The sequence below is a fragment of the Gavialis gangeticus genome, unplaced genomic scaffold (genome assembly GCF_001723915.1).
Source record: "Gavialis gangeticus isolate Ggan-Ray unplaced genomic scaffold, GavGan_comp1, whole genome shotgun sequence".
NCBI lineage: Eukaryota > Metazoa > Chordata > Crocodylia > Gavialidae > Gavialis > Gavialis gangeticus.
Window position 1 is genome coordinate 44,699,024 of NW_017729032.1, and position 8,460 is coordinate 44,707,483.

Here is an 8,460-nt window from a genome sequence, read left to right on the forward strand (position 1 = left end):
GGGGGCTGTACAGTGGGCGACCGGGCCTGCAGAGAACAGAAATAGGCATCAGTTTCATCCTCTGCATCCCTTATGCCCCTCAGCCTGCTTACCTCAGCCTGGAGCTCCCTCACCTGCTCCTCCAGGGCCCTAAGTCATGCACAGGAGGGACAGGCAAGGGGACCACCAGGTCCCACCCCCCCAGGACCCCACCGAGACCCCCCCACAGACAGGGGGGCAAGGGGCCACTGACTCCGCCATGAGCTCTATCTGGGTGGAGGCCTCAGAAGAGCCATGGCAGGTGGCAGCGCCCAGGCAGGGCCTCTGGCAGCAGTGTTCTGCATCTGCATTATGTCTGCAGAGCTGCGCCTGCTGCTTTTGCTCACTGGAGGTGCTGCTCAGGGCAGCTACCTCGTGCCTGCCTTACATGAACGCCGGTGCAAACACCGGTGCGCCTGCACAGAGCATGCCTGTTTGCACGCACTGTTCGCGCACGCCACCCGCGCGCGGCTCAGGAGTTTGGCTCCCTGTCGTGCGAGCTAAGAGGGCTCCAGAGGGCTTCCCCTCCGGATCCGCCTCAACTGCGCTGTACCCTCTGCCCCACTTACCTTAGTGGGAAATCAGTAGTTGCTGCCCCCGCTGCTGTCTCCTCCAGAGCTGCTGCCTTCGCTGCTGAGGTAAGGTGGGTACACGTGTAGCACACGTGCACCCTGCTCCCTCTGCTCCTGCTCCCCAACTGATGGTAGCTTGTTCCAACATTTGACCACCCTCATAATCTGAAAATTCCACCTAATTTCCAACCTAAATTTCCCCTGCTGCAGTTTGTGGCTGTTGTGGCTTGTCATATCCCCATGGCTACAAAAAAAAAAAAAAAAAGCTCATTTCTATCCTCTCTTTAATCATCCTTCAGGTATTTGAAGACTGTTATCAAATCTCCCCTCAGTCTTCTCTTCTCCAGACTAAATAGCCCAAGTTCTTTCAGCCTTTCCTCATAATTCTGGTCTCCCAGGCCCCTAAACATTTTTGTTGGTCTGTGTTGGACTCTTTCAAAACTGTCCACATCCTTCTTGAAGTGTGAGGCCCAAAACAGGATACAGTACTTCACAGGGGAGGCCTCACAGGTGCTGAATAGAACAGCAAAATTACTTCCTTTCATTTGCAAGGAATACTCCTGTTAATGCAACCCAGAATGCTATTGATTTATTTTGCAACAAGAGCACTCTATTGCAAATCAAAGGCTCGTATTCAGATTATGGTCCACTGCAACCCCCAGGTCTTTCTCTGCAGTACTACAGCCTAGTCAGCCATTCCCCAGCCTGTATTTGTGCATGTAGTTATCCTGTCCCAAGTGCAGGACTTTGCACTTGTCCTTGCTGAATTTTATCTCATTTATTGTAGAACATTTATCCCACCTTATCAGGTTATTTTGGATCCTAGCCCTACTTCCTGGAGTATCTGCAACTGCATTCAACTTGGTGTCATCCTCAAATTTGCTAAGCATGAATTTGATCCTGTCGTCCAAACCATTAATGAAGATATTAAACAATATCAAACCCAGGACAGACCCTTGGGGAACATCACTTGAGACTTCCTCCTAACTAGACATTGAGCCATTGATGACTACTTGTTGGAGCTACATACTTTTATCTAGTCTGCATGTCCTTATCTTGTTAATGAGAATGTTGTGAGAGGCATTCCATGAGTATGTGTCAGTATCAAAGACCACCTTGACAAACCTTATTTTATCAGTATCAGATGATTTGAACCAGCAACTGTAATTCAACAAGGATAGCGCTTAAGTGTTGTTCATCCTTCGCGAGTGAAGATGGCTGCACCCAGCGGGGGGGTGGGGAGGGCAGGGGGAGGAAGAAGAGAGAAAGGAAGCAGGAAAGAAAAAGGGAGGGAGAAAAGAGAAAGGGAGAAAGAGAGAACAGGGGTGGAAGCTAGGTCACATGGGTTCTCAGGTGACTTGTAAACCCAATCTTTGCCCTGAACAATCTGCTGCAGCAGGGGCAGGAGGGCAACAAGGACTGGACATGAGAGGTTCTTGTTTTCCTGGCCGTGCATTTCCTCACTGCCTCTGCCATGCACTGCTGCTTGAAGCTCAGTGCTCTGCTCTGGACCAATGATCACCAGGACACCAGCAATTTGCTCCCACAATTCTGGGTTGATGCTGAAACTCTTTAGGGACACATTTAGGGTGTCCTTGTACTGCTTCTTTTGTGTGCTGCAAAAGCATACTCCATTTGACAGTTCTCCATAGAAGATTTTCTTTGGGCCATCTTAGCTGTGCCAGTTTCAGTAGGGTGTGGATACTGATTTTCTGAGCACCTCAGTGTCTGGAATCTTGTCCTGCCACTTGATCTTTAGTATCTTCTGCAGGCAGCACAGGTGGAAGTGGTTTAGTTTCTTGGCATGACGCTGGTAGATGGTCCAGGTTTCGCAGGCATAAAGGGAGGTTGGGAGATGGATGGCTTTGTACACCTTGAGTTTTGCTGACATTCTGATGCCACTGCAGTTCCAGACTGACTTACAGAGTCTGCCAAAGGCCACACTGGCTTTTGCTAGCCTTGCGTTGACTTCATCGTCATTGTGGACAGCACGGGAGAGTGTGCTGCCTAGATAGGCAAACTTGTTGACCATTGACAGTTGCTGGCCTTTAACTAAGATGTGTGGTTCCTGGGGTGTTGTGCCAGGTGCAGGTTGAAATATTACTTTGGTTTTCTTCATATTGATAGCGAGTCTGAAGTTGTCGCAGACTGGTGAGAATAGGTCCATGAACCGTTCGTTGCACGTCAGCTTGTGAGCCTGTGCATAATGCACAGTAGCCGGTGAAGAGGAAATCACAAAGTGTGGCTGTCTGGACTTTGGAGCTTGCTTGGAGCCTGCGCAGGTTGAAGATGTCTCCATCAAAACAGTACCTGATCCCCATACCAAGGTCATCATCTTGAAGGCATCCAGCAGCATGGCAGAGAATACCATGCTCAAGAGGGTAGGTGCAAGGACACAGCCCTGCTTGAGGCCATTCCATTGAAGCCAGCTGAAAGTAGCTTCATGAAGCTATGCACTCTGCAGCTCTTGAGACCCTGGGACAAAGCATGCACAGACACCAAAACTGGTTTGATGAAAATGACGAGGAGATACAATGGCTACTGCAAGAGAAACAATATCTCCACAGAGCCTACCTCTATGAGAAGTCCATGTTGGCACAACACACCTACAACTGAATATGGAAGAATATTCAATGCAAGCTGCGAGAAATGCAGGACACATGGTTGAAGAACAAAGCAGACGAGATCCAGCACTATGCTGACTGCAACTACAAAAAGAAGTTCTTTGGTACCTGTGACAGTTGTGCCTCTTCGGGGCTGTCTATTAGTGGTCCCGCAACACCGATCAGGGGCTAACCGCCCGCCTTCTCTCCTGCCATGTCTTGTTGTTCTTTGTTTGATTGGAAGATCTTAATCAAACAGGAGGCTGCCTATTTTCTGTCTCGGTGCCTGGGGCACTATCTGCGGCTCCTTTCCTCCCCTTACACCGCAGCCCAAGCCTCGCAGATGTATCTGGTGTAGTTCTGGTCTGTTCTACTCTCTGCGCTGCGTGGATGCTCTCTGGCTTGTCCCTCAGCCTGCACCCTTGCCGGCGCCCTCTAGCTTGTCCTGCACTGCCTGTTCTGGGACTTCTCGCCAGGGCCAGCTCTGGGCCACTCGTTGCCCCCTTCAATCAGGGTTCCTCACTGCCCCCTAACTCCGGGCTTTTTCACTGCCCCTCACTCCAGGGCTTTTCACTGCCCCCCTGGCTTGGGGCCAACACATCCCGAACACTGCTGCGCCCTCTCTGGCGCCAGGAAACCCCACGCTACTGTGGAGTCCCTATGGGGCCTCCTCCAACCCCTAATAGCCTTATCCAGTCCTCCGGTCAAAACAATAAACACAAGAATACAAAGCCCCTGAGTTATAACATAAAAGCTAGACCATCCTGGTCAAAAAGTAATAATCCATCCCTACCAGAGACAGCAAGCGCACCAACCCCCATCAGGGACCAGGGGATGTCCCCACCGTCAGAGTTCTCCCCTTTGTGCTGGCAGAGTTCCTCTTCCCTCGGCCGCAGGAGGGAAAACTGCCCTCCTGGCCTCCTGCCTGGGCTTAAGAAGGGCTAAGCTCCTCCCCTTCCTGTCTCTATGTTTCCCTGGTTGCCCTGGGAACCAGCACCTGCGCAATCCTGGTGACTGGCAGCTGAGCTTCCCCCTTCCTGCCACTAGGGGTCTCTCCTGAGCCATTTCTGCTCTCCGTGGCAGGGCACCTGAGAGCTCTGTGACAGTGCCCTAAGGCTGTCTACAGTCCTCAGGTCCTTGGATCTTCCACTCTGCTGTCTGCCGACGGGACCACACTGCTAACTGACAAAGACCAGATCATTGAGAGATGGGCTGAACTTTTCGGTGCTGTCCTCAATTGGACCTCCTCCCTCAACATGGATGCCATCAGCAAGCTGCCCCAAATTGCCATCAACACCTCGCTTGAAGCTCTGCCTACAATCGCGGAAGTCCAAAAGGCCATACAACAAATGTCTAGTCACAAAGCTGCTGGAGCTGATGTGATTCCAGCAGAGGTCTACAAATTAGATGGTCGCAGCCTCATGGAGAAACTAACAGAGATCTTCTGCAGTATTTGGGTGCAGGAAGTAGTCCCTCAAGAATTCAAGGATGCCTCCATTGTCCACCTGTATAAGAGAAAGGGAAACCAACTCTTTGACAAACATAGGGGCATCTCCCTCCTCTCAACTCCTGGCAAGATTCTTGCGAGAGTCCTCAACCGGCAGACTGACCATCTAAATGACCTACTGCCTGAGAGTCAATGTGGCTTCAGAAAAGGACACAGAATCACCAACATGGTGTTTGTGGCCTGGCAGCTTCAAGAAAAGTGTCAGGAACAGAAGATCAACTTTCTCCTCACGTTCGTCAGCCTAACCAAAGCCTTCGATACAGTGAAACACAAAGGACTCTGGGTAATTATGAAGAAGTACGGATACCCTGGAAAATTCATCAATATGGTTCAACAGTTCCATGACAACATGATGGCATGCATCCTTGCGAATGGCGAATGCTCTGACCCCTTTCCAGTCACAGCACTTAAGTACAGTGTATGTTTAACAATACATGCACTTACACTCCCCTGAAGTGAATGAGATTTCAGCAGGTGCTTAGATAATGTTCTGAATAAGGATGGATTTAAATAGAACTTAGATATGAAGGACTCTAAGCAGGGTCCTCTGTTTTATTTCTGATGGCTTTACATGGCTTGAGGAGTACAAAATAACTCAAAAGCTGACTGTCAGCCATATGTAGATCTTCCTAAAGAACAGGGGCAGTGATCAAGTTGTACACAAAACCGCTTCATGGACTTCGCCATAATGTGTATGGCCAGATGTATCTAGATTGCTTCCTGGGCCTATAGATAGATAAAAGCAAACCAAAGCAGTCTAACGGCTTCTGTAACTTATGCTGAGGGTTGAGATTAAGCCTAGAATGGGAAGGAACATGAACATGTATGGAGCCCCACTATGTTTGAACTTCTTGTCTTGTGCCAAGCACAGCTTCACTGGATTCTAGGACTGAGGCCTCTGTCTTAGAGATATGGGAAGGTATTCTGTTAACAGTCCTTTGAGCTCTTCAGTTGTTTGTCTGCCTGTTTCTCCCCCCACCTTCCCCTACACTTTACCCTTCTGCTTGCTTTTAAATTTAATTTACATTTTTATTATGCAACTATGAAATTTATAATTCGATGCATTCAGGGTAGAGAGTCCATAGGAATGCGAAGGAAATCTGCAAAAGCTTTATCTTGCAAATGGTTGTTTATTGTTTGATGCCATGAAGCATGTATATGAACACTTTTGGGACGCAGGAGCTATTATACATGTAAAATATCATTTTATTTGAAAAACAGAGTTTGCACCTGAATTGCATAAACTCTATTAAAGTTTTGATCTCCTTTAGGCTAATACAATTTTGTATTCCCAAGATGTTTGTTTCTAGGCAACGCTGCAGATCCTAGTATGTGTTTGCTTATCTCTTTAGTTAGCTACTATACCACAGAAGATTCCAAAAATAGTTATGCAACTGATAATATCAGGTGTTGCATACAATTCAAGACTATGTTTTTAGCAGGTGCAATTTTTTCTCCCTTTTTGGAGGTTCTCTGAAGAGGGATGTGATGGTTCTGTAGGTTACTGAGAGGTGGTTTAAAAGAGAAGAGGTGGCCATGATGCAAGTCAGTAACAACATACAATGATCCAATATGCTGTTTCAGTGGAATACAAAGCTGTTAATGCTTTAATGTAGTCATGGGGGACTTGCTCCTTCAGAGGAGTGAATCCCAAAAGATGGTTGTGAGCTGCTGTACAGGGTCAACCAAAATTATGGCTCAGCCATGATTTTAAAATGACAGCACCCTGCTGAAGTCTTGCCACCTACAAGGTCAAACTCTTCTTTTCTTACAAATGCCAAACTTTTTTTTTTGTATTAGAATGAAACACAAGGCATTAACCATGTAGAAATTTTCTATAAACAAACTTTCACATATGTTATGGTTAAGGACACTCTGCGAAATGCAAGTTGCATCATCCTCTTTATATTCTGTCTGTATTAAAACAACCCAGATATTGTTGAAATTGTGATGTTTATAGCAAATAGAAAAGTACATTATTTATTGCTGTGATGCCTTGTGGTGTAGGCTGGTGAATTCACAACATTATAGGATAAGTACAAGTAAGCAGCCAATGCTTACCAATTTTGTCCTTCAGAGAAACTGCCTTAAGAACTCTGTTGTTAAATGTCATTAATACCTTCTCCTTAGAGAGTAGAAGTCTTGTATTTTATATAGGACCTTTCATATAATATGTCCAACAGTTTGGAGTTTATAAAGTTTATTGACTAGATATGTAAATGACATGATATTATATGACTATATACATAAATTAAAATCAGTCTCCTCTGAAGAGACACACAGAATAGCAAAGTCACACAATGTTTTGAACTGGAAGTGAAAAATGCTGTAGCTGGCTGAGATTTCAGATTTACCCAAACAACATTGTCTGCCTATGTCCTTAGATCGGCACGGCTACAACCTACACCCCTGAGATTTCAGGAGGAATTTATAATGGCAGACTAATGACCCTAATGTTTGGGATGCTGTGATTTCTCCCTTTTCTCATGAAAAAATTGCTGTGGGATTATTAATAACCAGTTGAATGCTTTGCCTATAGAACAGTACTTCTAGCAATACACAACAACTCTGTGTAATGATATGCCACTTCCAGGCCACTGTTTCACAGTATTATGAGAATCCTTGAATTGGTAGAAGCTAACTTGGTGTTAGCATGATTTGGCCATGGAACAGACTGATGCTGCTCCACTATTATATGTATTGCATTGTTGCGAGGCCCCATGAAGGGATCAGAAACCTATTGTACTACATACTGTGCACACAATCAATGAGAAGAACGCCCTGCCTCTCAGAGAGATAATAGGTTGGTACAACAAAGTGGCAGGAGCACAAGGCAACAATGAGATTTGTATAATAAATCTATAAACTCACTCGGGGGGACCAGAAGGGTCCCGTCTATAAACTCACTAGGGGGGACCAGAAGGGTTTGGGGGAGATGCTTCCCTTAGCGCCCGCTGGCATAACAAGGAGTAATGGGCACAAGTTGATGGAGAGGAGGTATAGATTGGACATCCGCAAAAACTACTTCACAGTTAGGGCGGCTAGGAGCTGGAACCAACTTCCAAGGGAAGTGGTGCTGGCCCCTACCCTGGGGGTCTTTAAGAAGAGGCTGGATGCCTACCTGGCTGGACTCATTTGAGTCCCGTTTTTGTTTTGGGGTTTTGTTGTTCTCCCGCCCTGGCAGGTGGTCGGGCTAGAAGATCTACTAGGTCCCTTCCAACCCTAAATCTATGAAACTATGAAACTATAATGAATTCACATGATTCAGGTAATAGGCTGCATAGAGAGTCCACTGGCTGCCTAGATCTCTGAGGACTATGCCATTTGATACAAAAATAGAACAGTTAGGCATACTTATCAAATAGTGGTTACTGTTTAGCATTTGTATTACAGTAACACCTAAAGACCAAATGCAGTTGTATATACATAATAGGCAGACCCTGTCTCAAAGAGCTTATGGTCTAACTGAAGAAAGGTGACAAAGGATTAGTCAAGGAAGGGCACTATATAAACAATAGGAATAGTGGGATGGATTTCACTTTAATGAGTATGTTGGGGGGTGAAATGGGTTTGTTGGGTTTAATTCTTTGAGTGGAAATGGAAAGATAAAAGAAGTCCTTCTTTACCTACATATTTGTGTCCAACTCTATCTAATGGGTCACGCCAAAATTCAGATCCCCACCCCTCCAACCTGGATGGGCGTTCAAACGCTAGATGTAAGAAGGGCTCCTTTGCTGGTTCTGTCTTTGCCAGTATGAAT